Genomic DNA, 20,000 nt, shown 5'->3' on the forward strand with positions numbered 1-20,000 from the left:
GAGAGAGAGAGAGAGAAATATCGATGAGTTTACAAAATGTATAAAAAGGGAGATACTGGAAAAAAAAACTTGCAATAAAAACAATGTCGTTTACCCACACCTTTCCGCCGAAGAACATTCTGGTTCTCCTCGAAAAACAATAGAAATAACAATAACATCAACAACAACATCGTAATTAAAAAAAAAAGTGAATTTCTGTTACAAAGAAACATTCCACAAACAGAAACTTCATAAACACAAGTGTTCAGTGAACTTCGCCAAGTGTTACCACTGTAACAGTACTTATTTTAGGCAACAGATCCCCACGTCACGTGTTTTCTAGTCTGTTCTTCAGTTAACCGACTGAACATGTAAGTAAAAAATGCGCCGAAGTTTCTTCGGCGCAATCGAGTTTTCTGTACAGCTTATAATCAAGGCCACTGTAACCATATCTATCTTTCGGTGGTCTCGGTATAATGCTGTATGAAACTTTAACCACGGCCAGGTGGTGGCCTATTCTATATCGTTGCCAGAAGAACGATTATGGCTAACTTTAACCTTAAATGAAATAAAAACTACTGAGGCTAGAGGGCTGCAATTTGCTATGTTTGATGATTGGAGGGTGGATGATCAACATACCAATTTGCAGCCCTCTAGCCTCAGCAGTTTTTAAGACCTGAGGGCGGACAGACAGACAAAGCCGGCACAATAGTTTTCTTTTACAGAAAACTAAAAATGTTATTGATTAAAATGAGTAACCTTAATCTTACTTCTTGAAGATTTACAGACTGATTTTTTCGATCTATTTGCTGTTAGATTTCTATACGTAAATCTAACAGACCAATTCCATTTATAAATTATTTCAAACAGCTTAAGAAAAACAATGACAAATTTAGCTACGTATCAAAAGATTTGAGCTGTTAATCAGCTCAGTGGTCTGGTTAAACTATTTTAATAATAAAATAATATCAAAAGATTTGACATTTTTCTTTAGATATTTTAATGTACATTTGCACAAATACAACTTAATATTTTTAAAGTAAGTTTTAACTGTATACAAAGGAATTATAACTGTATACGAAAAATGTGTATTATATACCAATGAGAGCAAATTTAACTTATACCAACGAACACAATAAAATATTAATAATATAAGAGAGAAATATAAATAAGACGATTAAATATATATGCTATGAACTCATTACTTATTAATAATAAAAACAGTCAACTGATAAGACCGCCACTGATACCCGGGCACCAATCTGGCATCCACTGGTTTTTGATTGAACTCATTGCTACACACTTTGTGACATCATTATGCTTTGCAGTCACACAAGAAAGACTTCTGCGGGTGGAAAAATCTAATAAACGTTTGAAAGTATTGTTTAATTATCTTAAAGTGTTGTATTGGAAGTTCATCAATAGATTTTTTTTTTTTTTTTTTTTTTTTTTTTTTTATGAAACTGAAGCTGATTTAACTTCGCCAGCACTGCAAGCACTGAAGGCAGTGATTTGGGAACACTGCGGGTCAAGACGAATAAGCTTTTTCATGAACCGAATTCCTTGGGAGGAGTTAGCGCTCGATTCTAAAAATTGCGCCAGAATTGCTTGGGAGGAGTTAGCGCTCGATTCTAAAAATTGCGCCAGAATTATGGACTACAAAAACCTGCTGGGTTGCTTTTACGTTTCTCATTTGTAATTACACTGCCATTCGCTTAAATAACCTCTAAAAATATTCTGGAACCCCTTCATCATTAATTCGTCCTCTAATAATATTCTGGAACCACTTGGTCATTAATTCGTCTGATGTTTCAATCACGAGCACCCAAACTGAGAATGACGTCAGTCATATCCATGTTTTTCTATGTGCTTTTTCTTGCACAACCACTTTCAGAGCTTGAAATCATTCCCGGCATCGGATAGTTTGCGACCGTTGTGAAATTCATGTAGGAGTGTAAAGAAGTGCTGTCACCACATGACGCACGTCGACCGTGTTTATTCAGCTCTTGCAAATTAACCAGAAATTCGAGAAACATACTTTTTCCGTTGTAGGTGATTGGAGACGTGTAAGGATGTTAACATATATATATATATATATATATATATATATATATATATATATATATATATATATATATATATATATATATATATATATATATAACCAGGCCCTTTGATTTCTAATTAAAATAAATAGTTGAAAGGAAATATGTTACTATTAAAATAAACCGTTAAAATACGTTGTATTCAAAACAGTTAAAAGGAAATAATTGATTTCTGATTAAAATGAATAGTTGAAAGGAAGTATGTTACTATTAAAATAAACCGTTAAAATACGGTGTATTTAAAGCAGACAGTTAAAAGGAAATAATCTGCCATCGCAAAGTGGTGACACTTCCGACTGCCTCCAGTCGAAATTGCACAATCATTGCTAGCCTTGCCGTTATCATTAAGAATTTGTAGATTTTATATCTACATTTTATATATCTACATGCTGCAAAATATCTACATTGATCTACAGTATTTCGCTTAACACGGACATTCGACAGCCATTCGTATCAGCAGTTGTTCACTATTGAAAACTGGTGCTTTTTAATATTTCTAAAAAAATGTGCGAGTTATTTCCAATGTGTTCTATATATGTTGCTTATTTCGACATGAAGTTACCGATCTTCCAATGGCGATATTTTTAAATTTATTTCAGAAAATCAGATCTCAGCTTGGAATTTAGAAAGCATTGGTAAGACATAAAAAACTATGTTTATAGTTTTCTTTTAATTGTTTTAATTTTCTTTTTGTTGTCTTAATTTTTTTTACAAATACATTAAACCTAATTACAATTACAAAAGAAAGCTACAAATTAAGCCCGGGACAACGAGATTCGAGAACTCACGCTTAAAATGCATAACTGATTACTTAAAATGCCTAAATGGTTTAGTTTTCAATCAATGAGTTTATCTGTTGGTAAACGTATTTCCGTTTTAATAAGATTTGAAAGAAAACTCAAAATATATTTTCAGAGGTCGTGGTTCAACTATTACTCTAGAGCAGTGGTTTTTAACCTGGGGGGCGTCAGCAATTCCCCGGGGAGGTGCGAGCCCTAGGGAAAATGTAAAAATTCTCTAATTATATTCGTTATTCTCTTAACAAGAGTCAGGAACTAATATTCAGAAGTTTATGAAAAATGCAAACGTATCACCTTATAACGTTAGTTTCCTAGTCTACTACTCTAAAAAGTTAAGTACACATTAGTTTAACCAGACCACTGAGCTGATTAACAGCTCTCCTAGGGCTGGCCCGAAGGATTAGATTTATTTTACGTGGCTAAGAACCAGTTGGCTACCTAGCAACGTGACCTACAGCTTATTGTGGAATCCGAACCACGTTATAGCGAGAAATGAATATCTATCACCAGAAATAAATTCCCCTAATTCTTCACTGGCCGGTCGGAGAATCGAACGCAGGGCCAGCACAGTGCCAGCCGAGAAAGGTACCCACCCGTCCAATGAGGAACACAGTCTAGTGTGGTTAGACTCGTTGGGCTTACCACGTTTTGTAATAATTAAGCTCCCTATCCCTCGAAACCCCTTCTCTGTCTCCTTTTTTAATTTTTCTTTAAATCTGGGAGGGAATTTTACTCATAGATGCACTGGGGGAGGGGTGGAGGGAAGGACTAACTCTTAGAGGGGGGCGTGGTAATAAAAGGGTTAAGAACCACTGCTCTGGAAGAGATGAGAATCCAGACATGACATCATAAAGGTGTTTAAGAATATTAGATTTGAAAGGCCTCCGTAACTAGAAAGAGGAAACTTCATTCAGGAAAAGGTGTCCACTACTGAGAAGTGAATACGTTTCCCTTTGAGAGAGGAAAAGGCTAAGACAAGGAAAAGGTACAATTTTTTTCCGTCCTTTCAAAGGAATGGGAATATGTTTCGAAGTTAGGGACTATGTATATATTCGCGATAATAACACTATTATTATTATTATTATTATTATTATTACATATAATAATAATAATCATCATCATCATCATCATCATAATAAGCAGTAATACATAATATTGTTTGTAAAAAAGATTTAGTTACATAATTGTGGATTTTTATTATACTACAGTTTAGTCACGCCATTGAGAATTTCTCAGTATAATAATAATAATAATAATAATAATAATAATAATAATAATAATAATAATAATAATAATAATAATAACTTCATTTACCCACTCCTTCAAGAACAAAGGACCTCCTACATATAGAACGCAAAACCGCACCAAACAAATAAAATTCTTAAAAAAAAAGAAAAAAAAAACGAAAGAATCAAGAAACAAGAAACAAAACCACGTCAGCGAAAGAAGCACAGTGGAAACAGCAAATAGAAAGTCCTCGTAAAAACAAAGGTTCTGAGTCACCGCTTGAGAACATCTGTGTATGAGGCCCAAATGTCAAATGCGCGACTCGTTTCACTTCCACTGTTGGAGGCGCTCACTTTTTGGTTCTTGCTATGTTTCTCCAAGTGTTATTCGTCGGTTATTCTTGCTATGTTTCGCCCACAGTGTTATTCGGTCTCAGAGGATATCATGCAGTTGTAACTTCGGAAGTTCGAGCGAAGATGCAATGCATTACTGCCCGATTACAATTCTTGTATTTTAATCATTCACGTTTTTTCTATTTCTTTATTTATTTGTTATTTTTTTTTTAATTTTTACAATTCTTGTATTTTAATCATTTACGTTTTTATCTGTTTATTTGTTCATTTATTTTTTTTCTTTTTTAATAAGTGACTTATTTATTCGTTAATTTATATATTCTTTTTACTATTCTTGTATCTTAATCATTTACGTTTTTATCTGTTTATTCATTTATTTTTTTTTCCTTTTTTGATAAGTGGCAAATTTTAGATTTTTTAATAAGTGCTATCTTCTTCGTTTCATTCCCATTACGTTCTGTTACTTCTTTCTAATGAACACCATATGCTCTGGAGGCTTGAATTTCAAGTCAATGGCCCCTTTGGTGGGCTTCTACCGTATGAATAGGGTTCATCTGAACATTAATAATATTGTTAGCTTTATTTGTTATCAGCATCACTGCTGCGACATATATAAAGAATTAATATAGCGTAAATTATTTCCTCTACATATCCTCTTGAAGAGAATCACCATAATCACCACAGGCCATCTATATCCAACAGTGGCATCATAATCGTAACTGCAACAACATTCATATAAAACATCATCACCATCTTTGTATGCATGGTATTCTCGGGAACATCATCATCACCATTAACATTATAATTACTAATGTACCTGGAAATTTTTTCTTATAAATCATTACCGCCATTATTGCAGTGGATATCACTATCGTCAACGTTACCATACTGCAGCCATTATCATCACTGTTAAGACCTTTTATTATTCATTTCCTCAGATTACCTATCATATATTTTCTCGTTTCAATATAACAAAACTTTAAGTATTAAAACTAGACAATATATATATATATATATATTTTATATATATATATATATATATATATATATATATATATATATATATATGTGTGTGTGTGTGTGTGTGTGTGTGATATAAATAAAACAAGCCAAAATCAATACCTATATTATATATTAATATATATACATATATATGTGTGTGTGTATGTGATGAATATAAAACAAGCCAAAATCAATATATATATATGTATATATATATACTAATATATACACTAATATATGTGTATGTATGTGTGTTTGCATGTATGCATAGAAGTATATCTCCAAAACAAGCCAAAACCAATAACGACAAATCACCCCCAAAAATAACACACAGAAATCACATGACACGGGCACCACCCGGATGTGGGCAGCACATGCAACGGCGTGTTATCTCTTTCAAGTCGATAACATTCACATCCTACGCGGTGTGAGATAAGCCCCGAAAGCTTCCACACAACTTCACGCGCTAACGCGATGATGGTTCTAGAACGATTGCAACACATCGCGTGAGAATAGGAAGTTACGATACTTTGGTTTTTTTATTTCATTTTTTTTTTTTTTTAGTAAGTTTCGACTGTGAGTTATTATTAGCTGTTCTTTTTAATTTGGTGTTAAGAGTTAGTTTCGCGTCTGGTATTTATTAATTATTTCTGATCTAGGCTTTTATTAATATCTCCGCGTGTGTGTGTGTCCACTTGCCTGCGCATTTATATTTTATATTATTCATACACAATCATATATATATATATATATATATATATATATATATATATATATATATATATATATAGACATATATATATATATATCTACATAGTGCTATATGTATATACAAATATATATATACACAAATATATATCAACAAATGTATATACAAATATATATATACACAAATACAACAAACATATATATATATATATATATATATATATATATATATATATATACTGTACGTATATACAAATATATACACATATAAATATATAAATACATATGTGTGTGTGTGTATATATATATATATATATATATATATATATATATATATAGAGAGAGAGAGAGAGAGAGAGAGAGAGAGAGAGAGAGAGAGAGAGAGAGAGAGAGAGAGACATCTCACCGCGCATCGTCATCAGTGCAACCGAGTCACGCTGACATCACAAAACGACATATAGTGATAACTGAATGCTGAATAATAATGACACCGCTTCAGCGAAATGTTCTAGAATTCCTTCACGATAGGCAGCGCCAGCGACTGTCACTTAATCAATAAACGATCTATATGCATGAGAAAGCATTCTGGGACAAAGGAGACATCTTGAACTGAGGTAACTGACCGCCGTTTCCATTGGAAAAGAACCAAGTTTTGTGAAAAATTGTTTCCATAAAATTCTTTCATAAAAGTGGGTTGGGTGACTTCTGGGGAAAAAATAATAATTATATAATTTACAGGAAAAAATACCAATCATTATACTATTCACAGGAAAAAATACCAATCATTTTACCATTCACAGGGAAAAATACCCATCACAGGGAAAAAATGCCAACCATTATATACATTCACAGGGAAAATATCAATCATTATACCATTCACAGGGAAAAATACCAATCATTATATCATTCACAGGGAAAATATCAATCATCATACTATTCACATGGAAAATGCCAACCATTATACCATTCACAGGAAAAAATACCATTATACCATTCACAAGGGAAAATACCAATCATTATACCACTCACATGGAAAAATACCAATCATTATATCATTCACAGGGAAAAAAATCAATCATTATACAAGTAAGTGAAAAGTATCAATCATTATACAAGTGAAAAAATATCAACCATTATACCATTCTTAGAGAAAATACCAATCATTGTAATTCATGAAAAATACTAACTATTATACCATTCACTGGGGAAAATACCAATCATTATACTATTCACAGAAAAATACCAATCATTTTAACATTCACAAGGGAAAATACCCATCATTATACCATTCAGAGAAAAACACCAAGCATAATACCATTCACAGGGGAAAAAACATCAATCATGCTATTCACAAGGAAAAAATATTATATAATCATTATACCAATCACAAAGAAAAATTATTAATCATCATACCATTCACATGGAAAAAATACTAATTATACCACTCACAGTTGAAACCAACATTCTTTGGAAGCCTGAATTTCATGCCAATGGCACCTTTGGTGTGCTTGTTCCATGTGAATAGGTTTCATTTACCAAATTAAAAAAATATATATAAATTACGAACTGAGTCTTCACCATACGGGCAATACTGATGTTACAATATGATCTCATATGACAGCAATCTTCCCTACATTTTGCATGCTGTTATCAATTACACCGTTGGTGAACGCAGTCTTTCCCATGGTTAAGCAAGTTCGTTCTATATATTTTTTTTAATTACATCTCGGTTTTATTTTCTATTCCCTCAAAATTATTTATTCATCACCTTTTTCCTTTAACCTCTCTCTCTCTCTCTCTCTCTCTCTCTCTCTCTCTCTCTCTACAGGCTGATTTCTCTCTGAAGCCCTCTTGGGGTTTCTAGTCTGTTGACTCTGCGCATAAGGACTACCAGTTGAAAAGTTGAAGAAAGAGTTAAAGAGAGAGAAAAAGAAAGGTTTATGCAATAAACGCACTGAGAATGCGTCACAAAAAAAAAAAAGAAAGTTCACTGAACTTCAGGCATAGCAATGCCTCTCAAACCCTTCAAGACAGGCCAGAGAGAAAATCAATATTATACTCCTAAAAATCTAAAAATCAAGCGCATTCATCACAAAACACAGCCATCGAATTCAACGCCGTTCTCATCAACCTTCAGAGAAGTTATGTGTACCTAAGTCGGATCATTTTTATAAGATTTCCAGTTAAAAAATAAGCCTAATCCAGCCTGTCGTGCGTTCTCTGGCTACGTGCCTTTTCTCACGTACACGCGCTGTGAGTGGGGACCTCTCGGGTGGCGTCGCAGAATGAAAGGTGAGTTTCCAAAAGTATTCATACGATATTTTTTTTCTTTTTGGATTTTATGAAATATGAAAGGTTTTTTGAGATTTATTTCTAGGGGAGGACATGGTCTTTGATGGCTATTCAAATTAGTTACACAAGTACGCGAGTGAAATGTAAATATAAAACAAAAATGGATGAAAAGTTTAGATGAAATACATTTATTGCACATTATTTATGTAGGGGAACAAAGAAATTTATATACATATATATAATTATATGTATACATTAAATTTATATATATATAGATATGTATATATATAACATATATATGAATATGTATGCATTTATATATATATATATATATATATATATATATATATACATATACATATACATACGTGTCAAAACAAGCTAGCAGTATGTCGCATACTTCCTAATATCAAATATGAAGCCTCCTGAGTATGACAGTTGCGACGGCAGAAAACAGTTATGAACATGACATGAAACAATGAGCTGAAATATTTCCAAATGTAAAAAAGAATAAATTTGAAAACCTAAAACTTCCAGCCGGTTATAATAAGAAATAGAATGAGAGAGAGAGAGAGAGAGAGAGAGAGAGAGAGAGAGAGAGAGAGAGAGAGAGAGAGAAACGGTAAGTCACGCTTTTAAACCCAGAGTACAAATGCATAAATCATTCCAGTTCAATGGAAAATCATTTTGATCATCAGCATGGAAGCACACAATTTTCTCTCTATTTCGTGGTCCAGTTGCCATTCTAACCATCCAGTACACAACGAATAACTATCTATCCACAGAACACACACACACACATATATATACATTATATATATATATATATATATATATATATATATATATATATATATATATATATATATATATATATATACACAAATACACACACCTGTACATATATATATATATATATATATATTATGTATATATAATGAGTGAATTTAGATTTTTCTGTAGTTACCCATTTGTTTAGCATACTTCAATATCATCTTTCCAATCTCTTCTCCGGATAGCGTAGAAAACGCCAAAAGGAAAAACTTGGGGAAAATTCTTAATATATTTTTACCCTTCTGCATTAAGTAATCATAAATAAAAACAATAAATGAAAAAATAAAATAAGAAAATAGACATCTGATATATAGCAGCTCTAGAAATCAACCTCAGGTATACTGACAAAATGGCTGAAAATAACCCATCCGACCAGGCGTAGCAGTTTCCCGTTTTTTTTTTTTTTTTTTTTTTTTTTTTTTTTTAAATGCAGTACCGCGCATGACACTTCGGAACTTCCGTTCGTCAGCATGGTTCTATAAGCGTTCCAATTTTCAATGTTCTGTGTTTGTTGCAATTGCAAGCAATCAGTTATTCTTAGCCAAAATACGGGGACAATAATAATAATAATAATAATTTATAAAAATCTCATAATCACACGAGTCGTTAAAATGACGAAAAATACCTCACTGATGTAAATGTAAATATATATTTAAAATACATAAGTAACGAGGGCTTTCGAGAACTTGCTCGATTGTCCTTAATAATAATAATAATAATAATAATAATAATAATAATAATAATAATAATAGTAATAACAATAACAATAATAATAATAATAATAATGATAATAATAATAATAATAATAATAATAATAATAATAATAATAATAATAATTTGTAAAAATCTCAATCATATGATTCACTAAAATGGAGAAAAATCCATACTGATGTAAGTGTAAATATATACATATATATATATATATATATATATATATATATATATATATATATATATATATATATATATATATATATATATATATATATATATATATATATATATATATATATATATATAGTATATATATATATATATATATATATATATATATATATATATATATATATATATATAAAGAGAGCTTTCGAGAACCTTCTTGATTCTCCGTATCAATAATAATAATAACAACAACTTAAAACCATTACCATTACATCGTTGTTACTTGTCTGCCTAACAAAAAACAACAAACCATCTTCGACCCACGCCCTCAGAAACAAGGTCCTTCCGCCAGTAAAACCATATCAGGACAGATTTCTCTTCTTCTTTTTTTTCCGGAGGCTTAGGCCTACGCGACACGGTAGCGGTGGTAACATTAGGCCTTGCAGTGCGCCAAGGGCAGCGGCCCGTCGCCATGGCTCAAGGTTAGAGCTAGGCCTTTTCCATTAGGCCTAGGAAGAACCCTTTTGTTTGTTTTCTCCGTGGCTGCCTGCACGTTTTGTCTTCGTCGGTGTCATCTTTTGGTATTGATTTCTTACGTCTTTGCTTTCGTGAATCTAATCTTCTACATTTTCTACATACGGTTCTATAACCTTCTTGATTAGGCTGATATTCTCTTTTGGCAGTTATCGTTTGGCGTGAGATATGTAGGTCACGCGACATTTGCATATGTATGGTTTTAATGGCAAAGACATGGTTCAGTTTCACATTCATGCCTTGTATGCTAAATTATTTCCAATCTTTATTCATAATTTCTAATCTTTTATTCAGAAAGTCTTTGGGATATCTTTGGACTGGAATATATATTCAGGCCAAAACCTAATCGATGGGACCTAAGAGACCATTCAGTGCTGAAAACGCAGCAAAAATCCTCAAGTACTATCTGTTGTGCCGCACTTTTTTCTGTCCGCCCTCAGATCTTAAAAACTACTGAGGCTAGAGGGCTGCAAATTGGTATGTTGATCATCCACCCCCAGTCATCCAACATATCAAATTGCGGCCCTCTAGCCTCAGTAACTTTCATTTTATTTAAGGTTAAAGTCAGCCATAATCGTGCTTCTGGCAGCGAAAATGGACAGGCCAGCATGGCCGGCTGAGAGTTTCATGGGCCGTGGCTCATACAGCACTGTACCGAGACCACCGAAGATAGATCTATTTTCAGTGGCCTTGATTATACCCTGTACAGAAAACTCGATTGCGCCGAAGAAACTTCGGCGCATTTTTTACCTGTTTGAAATTACAGTCGATACTTACAATCTTCTCGGATTTATCACTGTCATATCCCTTTTCAAAGAATTTTTCAGTCGGCTTAATTAAGGAACTGGCCTAAATCTCCAGAGACACGCAGGCATGCTAATGAGTCCTACCACATTTGAAGAAAACCTTCGAGCTATTCAAGAGAACGTTCTTCATTTCCCTACATGTCCCCTTCAGTGTTTCCTGAACCCTTTGATCTGCCTCCTTTGGAGAAAGGTCTGACATAGCCCGAGGTTAGAGGTCGATTAACGCCCTAAAATTTCTCTCTCTCTCTCTCTCTCTCTCTCACCCCAAACCCAAAGCTCCCTACTTCTCCCTACATCCCCAAAACAAACGCGAAAGCACAGAAATACAAGTGTCCTCGAAGCCGAAGTTCGGGCTAGACGAGCCGATTCGAACACCGCGGGCCAAGGAGAATTAGGCCTAAAAACTCTTACATGTAAACAAAAGGAAAGCTCTCGCCCGCCACTTCTATCACATGAAAGAAAAATATATATGTGAAAAGGTTCGGGCCATTGAATATTCATAAACTGGGGGAAAAAGAAAGACGAGGGAAAAGAGAGAGAGAGAGAGAGAGAGAGAGAGAGAGAGAGAGAGAGAGAGAGAGAGAGAGAGAGTGTAGCAGAGGAGGAGGAGGAGGAGGAGGAGGAGGAGGAGGAGGAGGAGGAGGAGGAGGAGGAGGAGGAGGATGATGATGATGATGATAAACGAGAAAAAAATGCGCCGAAGTTTCTTCGGCGCAATCAACTTTTCTGTACAGCCGCTACGGCGTATAATCATGGCCACCGAAAATAGATCTATCTTTCGGTGGTCTCGGTATAATGCTGTATGAACCGCGGCCCATGAAACTTTATCCACGGGCCGGTGGTGGCCTATCCTACATCGTTGCCAGAAGCACGATTGTGGCTAAATTTAACCTTAAATAAAATGAAAACTACTCAGGCTAGAGGGCTGCAATTTGGTATGTTTGATAATTGGAGGGTGGATGATCAACATACCAATTTTCAGCCCTCTAGCCTCAGTAGTTTTCAAGATCTGAGGGCGGACAGAAAAAAATGAGGACGGACAGGCAAAGCCGGCACAATAGTTTTCTTTTACAGAAAACTAAAAATGACAAAAAAATCAGATCTTCATATCGGGACACATTTCAAAGCCCCAATTAAGACAGGCGTCCCTAACCACGCCATCAAAGAGATGAGAAATTCAACAATCAAAAACATTTAATTCAGAGAGAGAGAGAGAGAGAGAGAGAGAGAGAGAGAGAGAGAGAGAGAGAGAGGAAAACTGAATCACGGTATATAAAATGATAAATACGATAACGGAGACACTCCTGGAAGACAATAAAAGGCGCACAAAAATCACTAAGAAAAAATTATGTAGTTAACCTATTCCTAAACAATAAAAAATCAAAGCGATAAAAACTGATAAAATGAATAATAAATCTTAAACCCTTTCATAAAAAGAAAGAAAAATTAATAAATACTTCTAACCTACTTAGGGGAATGTTGCTCAAATATGGACTTGGGTTACAAAAACGCACATAACTGAAAATTTTATTGAAACTATTTCCACCTAGATTCTGCTCCTAACTGCTGAAGGCAAAATCTGCAATAGGAAAAAAAAAAAAAAAAGATATTTTAGTATGCGTCCGTAAAAACTGCTACTGCTTTAAAACATAATAGAGATAAAGCGCTAAACTAAGTCACATTTAATAGCTAAGGAGATTGTCAACAATATCTGGAGAATGAGTTGCCACGGTAACGATGCCAGAATCAATATTTGACATCAGTCCCTTAGGTTTCGACAGCTTTCGGCAGATTTACGATGATTTTATACCTGTGAAAGAATAATGAAATTTGTACACTAAAACGTAACTGCAAGAGCAATCGACTAAAATGAATGATCTGTGCTTGACAGGAGTTTTTTTTTTGTGGGGGGGGGATGGGTTCGTTTTGGAGCTTAACATGCGTTCGCTATCATGGTCCTCTTGTGTTCTATGATGAAGTCAGGAGAAAATAATACTGATAAATGTAACGCGACGGCAAAGGTGCCAAGCTAAAATAAAGCAAGCAAAATTACTGGCAATTTGATCATTTAAAAGAACGCTGCCGTAAACCAAATGACAGTTGTAGTTTAAATCGCCAAGAAAGACGAAAGAATACAAATTAAAAACAAAATTCACCCGAAAACAATACAGGGATATTTATCCTTTAAAACAAAACATAAAACTCATTAAGTATTCTTCAGTTCATATCACTGACCGACGAAATACACTTGCACAAAGAGAAATAAATAAACAAGTGGCATATCAAGAGAAAATAAAAATTAGGAGATAACAACAGTTTAATATAACGGGGGGGAATAAAGATAAGAAATCCAGATATGGACTCAAATGCACCTACATCACTATCTATCTATGTATCTATATATATATTATATATATTGTATATATATATATATATATATATATATATATATATATATATATATATATATATATATATATAGCACGCGTATGTGTGCCTGCATAATAAATCAATTTAATCTTCAACAGGAAACTAATAAAAGATACGTATAAATAAAATTTAAAACCACAGAAATAAACCGTAATTCATCCAGTTATAAAAGTCTATAACGTCCACTTCCCAGCTCCTTAAACTGAAACCTTCGCTACTCCCTGTGACCCCAAAGAGAATATAGTTATGCGCCCCCAATCTCATTCCCCCAACCTCTCCCCAGGCCAGAGAAGAGACGAGGGGTGGGCTGGCTCACCTGACCTCCCCCCCCCACAAACCCCGCCTTCCCCTGGGTCCTCAGACAAGGGGAGGGGGAAGGGGAGCGGCTCACCTGAACACAGGCAAATGAAACTTAATGACGAGGTTCCCGGTTTGGTCACGTACGCCATACTCGGCAATATTTCTTTTTTTTTTTTTTCTTTTAGAGTGATTTTTTTAAACTGCTTCACTTTTGTTGCGATTTTTGTTACTTCGTTCTTCAAATTTGATTTTACGTTTGTTTTATTTTAACAAGTTTGGCTTTTACTGTATTTTTTTATTACTTACTGATAATTTTTTTCGGTTGGATCATAAAATTTTACTTGAAGTCCTTCTTAAACGTTTCAATCCTTTTCTTCCTTTTAAAATTTAATCCTTTTTCTCATTTATACTTAAATCCTGTTTCACCTTTTATGCTTTCTCTCCTTTGTAAACTTTGCTTCAACTTTCTTATGATACTGAGCGTGTCTCTGCACCTGTAAGAGCCCATGAGAACATTCTTTTTATTTTTATTACTTCATTACGATAATCGCAAGTCATTCTCCCTCTCCCAGCGATTTCTAATGTTTAAAAAAAATTTATTTGATTGACTTGTAAAGTCGTTACTGCGCCTACCTTAAACTCTGCCTTAACATATTTGCTGTCAGATAACTTGTAAGCAAGAATATTAAGCGAGGCGTTTACCATTGTTGCAATTTCAACACTCCAGGAACTGTCATGTTTGAATTTCCACTAAATACTGTCGTTTTGTAACCTTTGTTGCTTTAGTCGTTACTTAAGATTAAAAATAATTTACCTAACACTTATTTGGTTAATCTTCGTTGCATTAGTCGTTACGTAAGATTTAAAATAATTTAAGTAACGCTCATTTTATATTTTTTGCTCCATCTCGCAGAAAACCAAAGTGACAACCATTTTGAAAGATATCCTATCTGGATCGCTCTGTGATGTGGGCTGAGTTTTGCGGATCAAGGGCTTAATGAAAATCTTATCCCGTACCAAGCATAAAACGATGCATTGGTTACACTGCAAGTGATCCTCTGCATTTGGTTATATTTTGTTTCATCTGCATTTCCTCTATTACGTTTCACAGAGGTGGAAAATATATCAGTTTCCCAGCAATGCTGAAAATTTAGGAACACCTCGTCGAGTTTTACACTATTTTACACTACAAGTGATCCTCTGTATTTCGCTATGCTCTATTTTTATCTCCGTTTCTAGATTACGGTTCAAAGTACAGGAAAATACATCAACTTTCCTACGAAGCTAATAATTTAGGAAACACCTCTTAGAGGTTCTTATCAGGATGGACACAAACGACATCAGTGCTGTCTGTTCCTGGTCATTCGTATTGCAATTCTTGGAATACTGTTCTTGTTCGTGCATATTGCTTGCAGCATCAAATGACCTTTATTGATTGCAAAAGTGACAGGAATTGCCATATATATAAATATATATGACCTTTATCTATTGCAAAAATGACACGGATTGCTATAATATATATGTTATATAATTTATATATACTTTATATATGAATTGCAATATATATACATATTTATATATATATATATATATATATATATATATATATATATATATATATATATATATATATATATATATATATATATATATATATATGACTATTTATCACATCACTGTGATTCATATATACAATCAGAAAGCTACAAAACGTCCTTTTAATATCTTTATTTCTACAAGTAATATATTTTCATATATCAATGGCTTGGAAATGATAATAAGTCCACCGACCCCACGGGACGGTGGACTTATTATCAACTAAAATTTATTCGGTAACATATATGAAAAAATATATTACTCAGGTAGAAAATTGATATTAAAGGACGTTTGTAGCTTTATGATTATATATATATATATATATATATATATATATATATATATATATATATATATATATATATATATATATATATAATTATGTGTATGTGTGCTTTTGTGTGGAACCGTTTCCACCGAGTTGCTACCAAGTCCCATTACCCATTATCAAAGTTCTTCTCCATAATTGCAAAAATGGTTTGCAGCACCATCGGAAACTCATCTACTTATTTATCTGAAGATTTCTCACTACCTTCCACAATATCGAGCCACTTGCTTGTGTGAAAGATACTTTGATCTGTAAATGTGTCAGTATCCAAATCCCACTGAGCTGCTACCAAGTCCCATTACCCGTTATCAAAGTTCTTCTGTTCCATTAGCGTAAAGATAAGGAAGAGTCTCCCCAGGCAGCGATAGGGATGTTTACGTTCGTAGTTTAAGAAAAGCTCAAATGTTATCTTAAAAGCATCGTGTTCCTCCGTCATGGAATTATTTATTTCTTGCCTGAAACTTTATAAATGAATTCGTGTTCATTCCATTTGTAATTAATTGAATTGAATTGAATATAGAATTTAGGCCAAAGGCCAAGCACTGGGATCTGTGAGGTCATTCAGCGCTGAAACAGAAATTGACAGTAGAGGGTCTGAAGGGTGTAACAGGAGGAAAACCTCAAAGCAGTTGCAAAATGAATCAAAGAGGGATGAAAGAGAATATGAATGGAGGTACAGTAAAAGGAACGAAAGGGGTTGCAGATAGGGGCCGAAGGCACGCTGCAAAGAACCTTAAGTAATGCCTACAGTGCACCGCATGAGGTGCACTGATGGTACTGACCCCCTACGGGGCATATGCAATTGATATACTTCATAGTTTGACGTGTTTTATTTCCTCTTTATTATGGAAGTATCGATAAAGACACATTCAAAATTTACCAGCGAGGTTATAGATCAAAGCAAGTTAGTTACGTTGCAATGTCGAATAATCAGTCATATAATGCTTGGTCAATAACTGCCTTTCAAAGCAAGCTGGTTTTTTCTCAACTGATATTTTACCTCCTATTTTGACAAGAAAAAGTTTCAATAATTGGTCTGGTTTCCGATGTATCCATAAGGACTTTCTCTCTCTCTCTCTCTCTCTCTCTCTCTCTCTCTCTCATTACATTATTCAAGCTCAACGTCTATGACATACGAGTGAATCAAAAGCTCTTGAGACACCCAATTCTAGACGCCGTCTTTAATATGAGAGATGACATTGATTCTTTCTCCGATGTCTTGTTCAAACTACTCTCTCTCTCTCTCTCTCTCTCTCTCTCACTTCGTAGCACGCACGTCTCACATCAGAGGAACCAGTATTCTGTCCCAGAACAAGGAAAGGGAAGGAATGGTAAGTGTGCTTTTGCTTGGACATGCAAATGCGCCTGTTGCTAAAGTCACTCAATTACAGGCCTGGCTGCTCGGTCGGTTCTTGTGGATTACAGATGAGAGAGAGAGAGAGAGAGAGAGAGAGAGAGAGAGAGAGAGAGAGAGAGAGAGAGAGAGAGAACTTTGCCATCATATCACAATGAAAACCATTCATCCGATAATTTTATATATATATATATATATATATATATATATATATATATATATATATATATATATATATATATATATATATATATATATATATATAATTTCCCTCAAATGAACTAACACCAAAAACTCCATTTTCAGTTTCTCAAGCCTTTTGGGATGAGGCTGCTAGCCCTATACTGGTCTCTATCAGTGTCTGCGACCCACACAGGTCAACTAACTACAATGGATTTTTCATGGAGTGTTCTCAAAAGAAGCAACAGCAGCCCTGCCCCTGTTCTCCCCACGCCCCATCTACATTCAGGCTAAAACATAATGATAATATGTCACGTGTGGAGGGGTCGTTAACCATGGAGCTACAATCATGATGATTTGGTGGGGGTATATTATTTACATATGATTACATACATACATACATACATACATACATACACATATTTATACATATATATATACACATTTATATATGCATTTATATGCGTGTGCAAATATATATATATATATATATATATATATATATATATATATATATATATATATAAATTTTAGTGATTAAAAATATCTGAAGGAAATATATATATATATATATATATATATATATATATATATATATATATATATATATATACATTTTATGTATATATACAAAATCTGCTAAGCAATTTGCTAGCGCACTTATTTCGCTTCTGCGACTAGAGAGAGAGAGAGAGAGAGAGAGAGAAAACGATCACACTTATCGCAAAATAACAAAAGAAAAGTGACGGGCGCTGTCTATTAGCGTGCGGCTTTTTTTTTTTTTTAATTCTACTTTTTGCTGCCACATTCAATCGGTCACGTAGGCAGCCAGCCTGGCAGGCAGGCAGGCAGGTAGGTAGTAGGTTCCACCTCCAGTCATAACCTGCCTGGCAGGCCTGGAGGTGGCTGACGCCTAAATCACAGCTGGGCTACGCTCATATCGCTTGTCGTTATGTTCCCAGGCCCGCCAGTTTGGTCTGGGGATGCTGTTATATTCGTAATTCATGTACATCAAGGGGATTAATCTCTACATCTCTCAAACTATTTTATATATATATATATATATATATATATATATATATATATATATATATATATATATATATTATATATATATATATATAAATATATATATATATATATATATATATATATATATATATATATATATATAAATTTATATAACAATACACGTACAACACGGGTGCACAAACTGTATCAGGCCATCCCTGAGAGAGAGAGAGAGAGAGAGAGAGAGAGAGAGAGAGAGAGAGAGAGAGAGAGAGAGAGAGAGAGAGAGAGAATTTTATTTCAATGGTATACTAGTGTCACAATATCCAAGGTCAAGGAGGGCGAATGAAATAATCAACCTGAGAGAGAGAGAGAGAGAGAGAGAGAGAGAGAGAGAGAGAGAGAGAGAGAGAGAGAGAGAGGGTATTTACTTCAATAGTATACTAGTGTCACAATATCCAAGGTCAAGGAGGCCAAATGAAATAATTTACCAGAGAGAGAGAGAGAGAGAGAGAGAGAGAGAGAGAGAGAGAGAGAGAGAGACGCTACCCGAAACAGCTCTATTCAGCAAAGCCTGGCGACGTTGCCATGCGTCACCATTTCTTCACGATAACTTGTCCCCACAAAGCGAACAATTATTTAATTATTTCATTTTCCCGTCTATTTTATGAGGATATATGTCCAGCTCTTCTGTAACGACAGAGAATCGTGATTTTTATGGTTAGCGTTAATATTCTATTACAGATTATCATTCATGATTTAGGTAATGTTAAAGACGATGTTTGCTGAATTGATATTGCCAAGTTCCTTAATCTAATTATCATAATTAATATTCTAAAATAATCTTCTCCCTCCGTAAATGTCAGGCATTTATATAATGACAGAGAATCGTTATTCTTAGGTTTGTGTGAATATTCCATTACAGATCATCACTGATAATTTAGTTAATATCAAAGATGATAATTTCTGAATTTGTATTCCAAAGTTGTCATGTAACTAACATAAGTAAAGTTTCTTCGGCGCAATCAAGTTTTAGGTACAGCGTATACTCAAGGCCACCGAAAATAGATCTATCTTTCGGTGGTATCGGTATAATGCTGTATGAGCCGCGGCCCATGAAACTTTAACCACGGCCCGGTAGCCTGGCCTATATCGCTGCCAAACGCACGGTTATGGCTAACTTTAACCTTAAATAAACTAAAAATTAGAGGCTAGAGGGCTGCAATTTGGTATGTTTGATGATCGGAGGGTGGAAGATCAACATACCAATTTGCAGCCC

Source organism: Macrobrachium rosenbergii, chromosome 27 (assembly GCF_040412425.1).
Source record: "Macrobrachium rosenbergii isolate ZJJX-2024 chromosome 27, ASM4041242v1, whole genome shotgun sequence".
Classification (NCBI taxonomy): Eukaryota; Metazoa; Arthropoda; class Malacostraca; order Decapoda; family Palaemonidae; genus Macrobrachium; species Macrobrachium rosenbergii.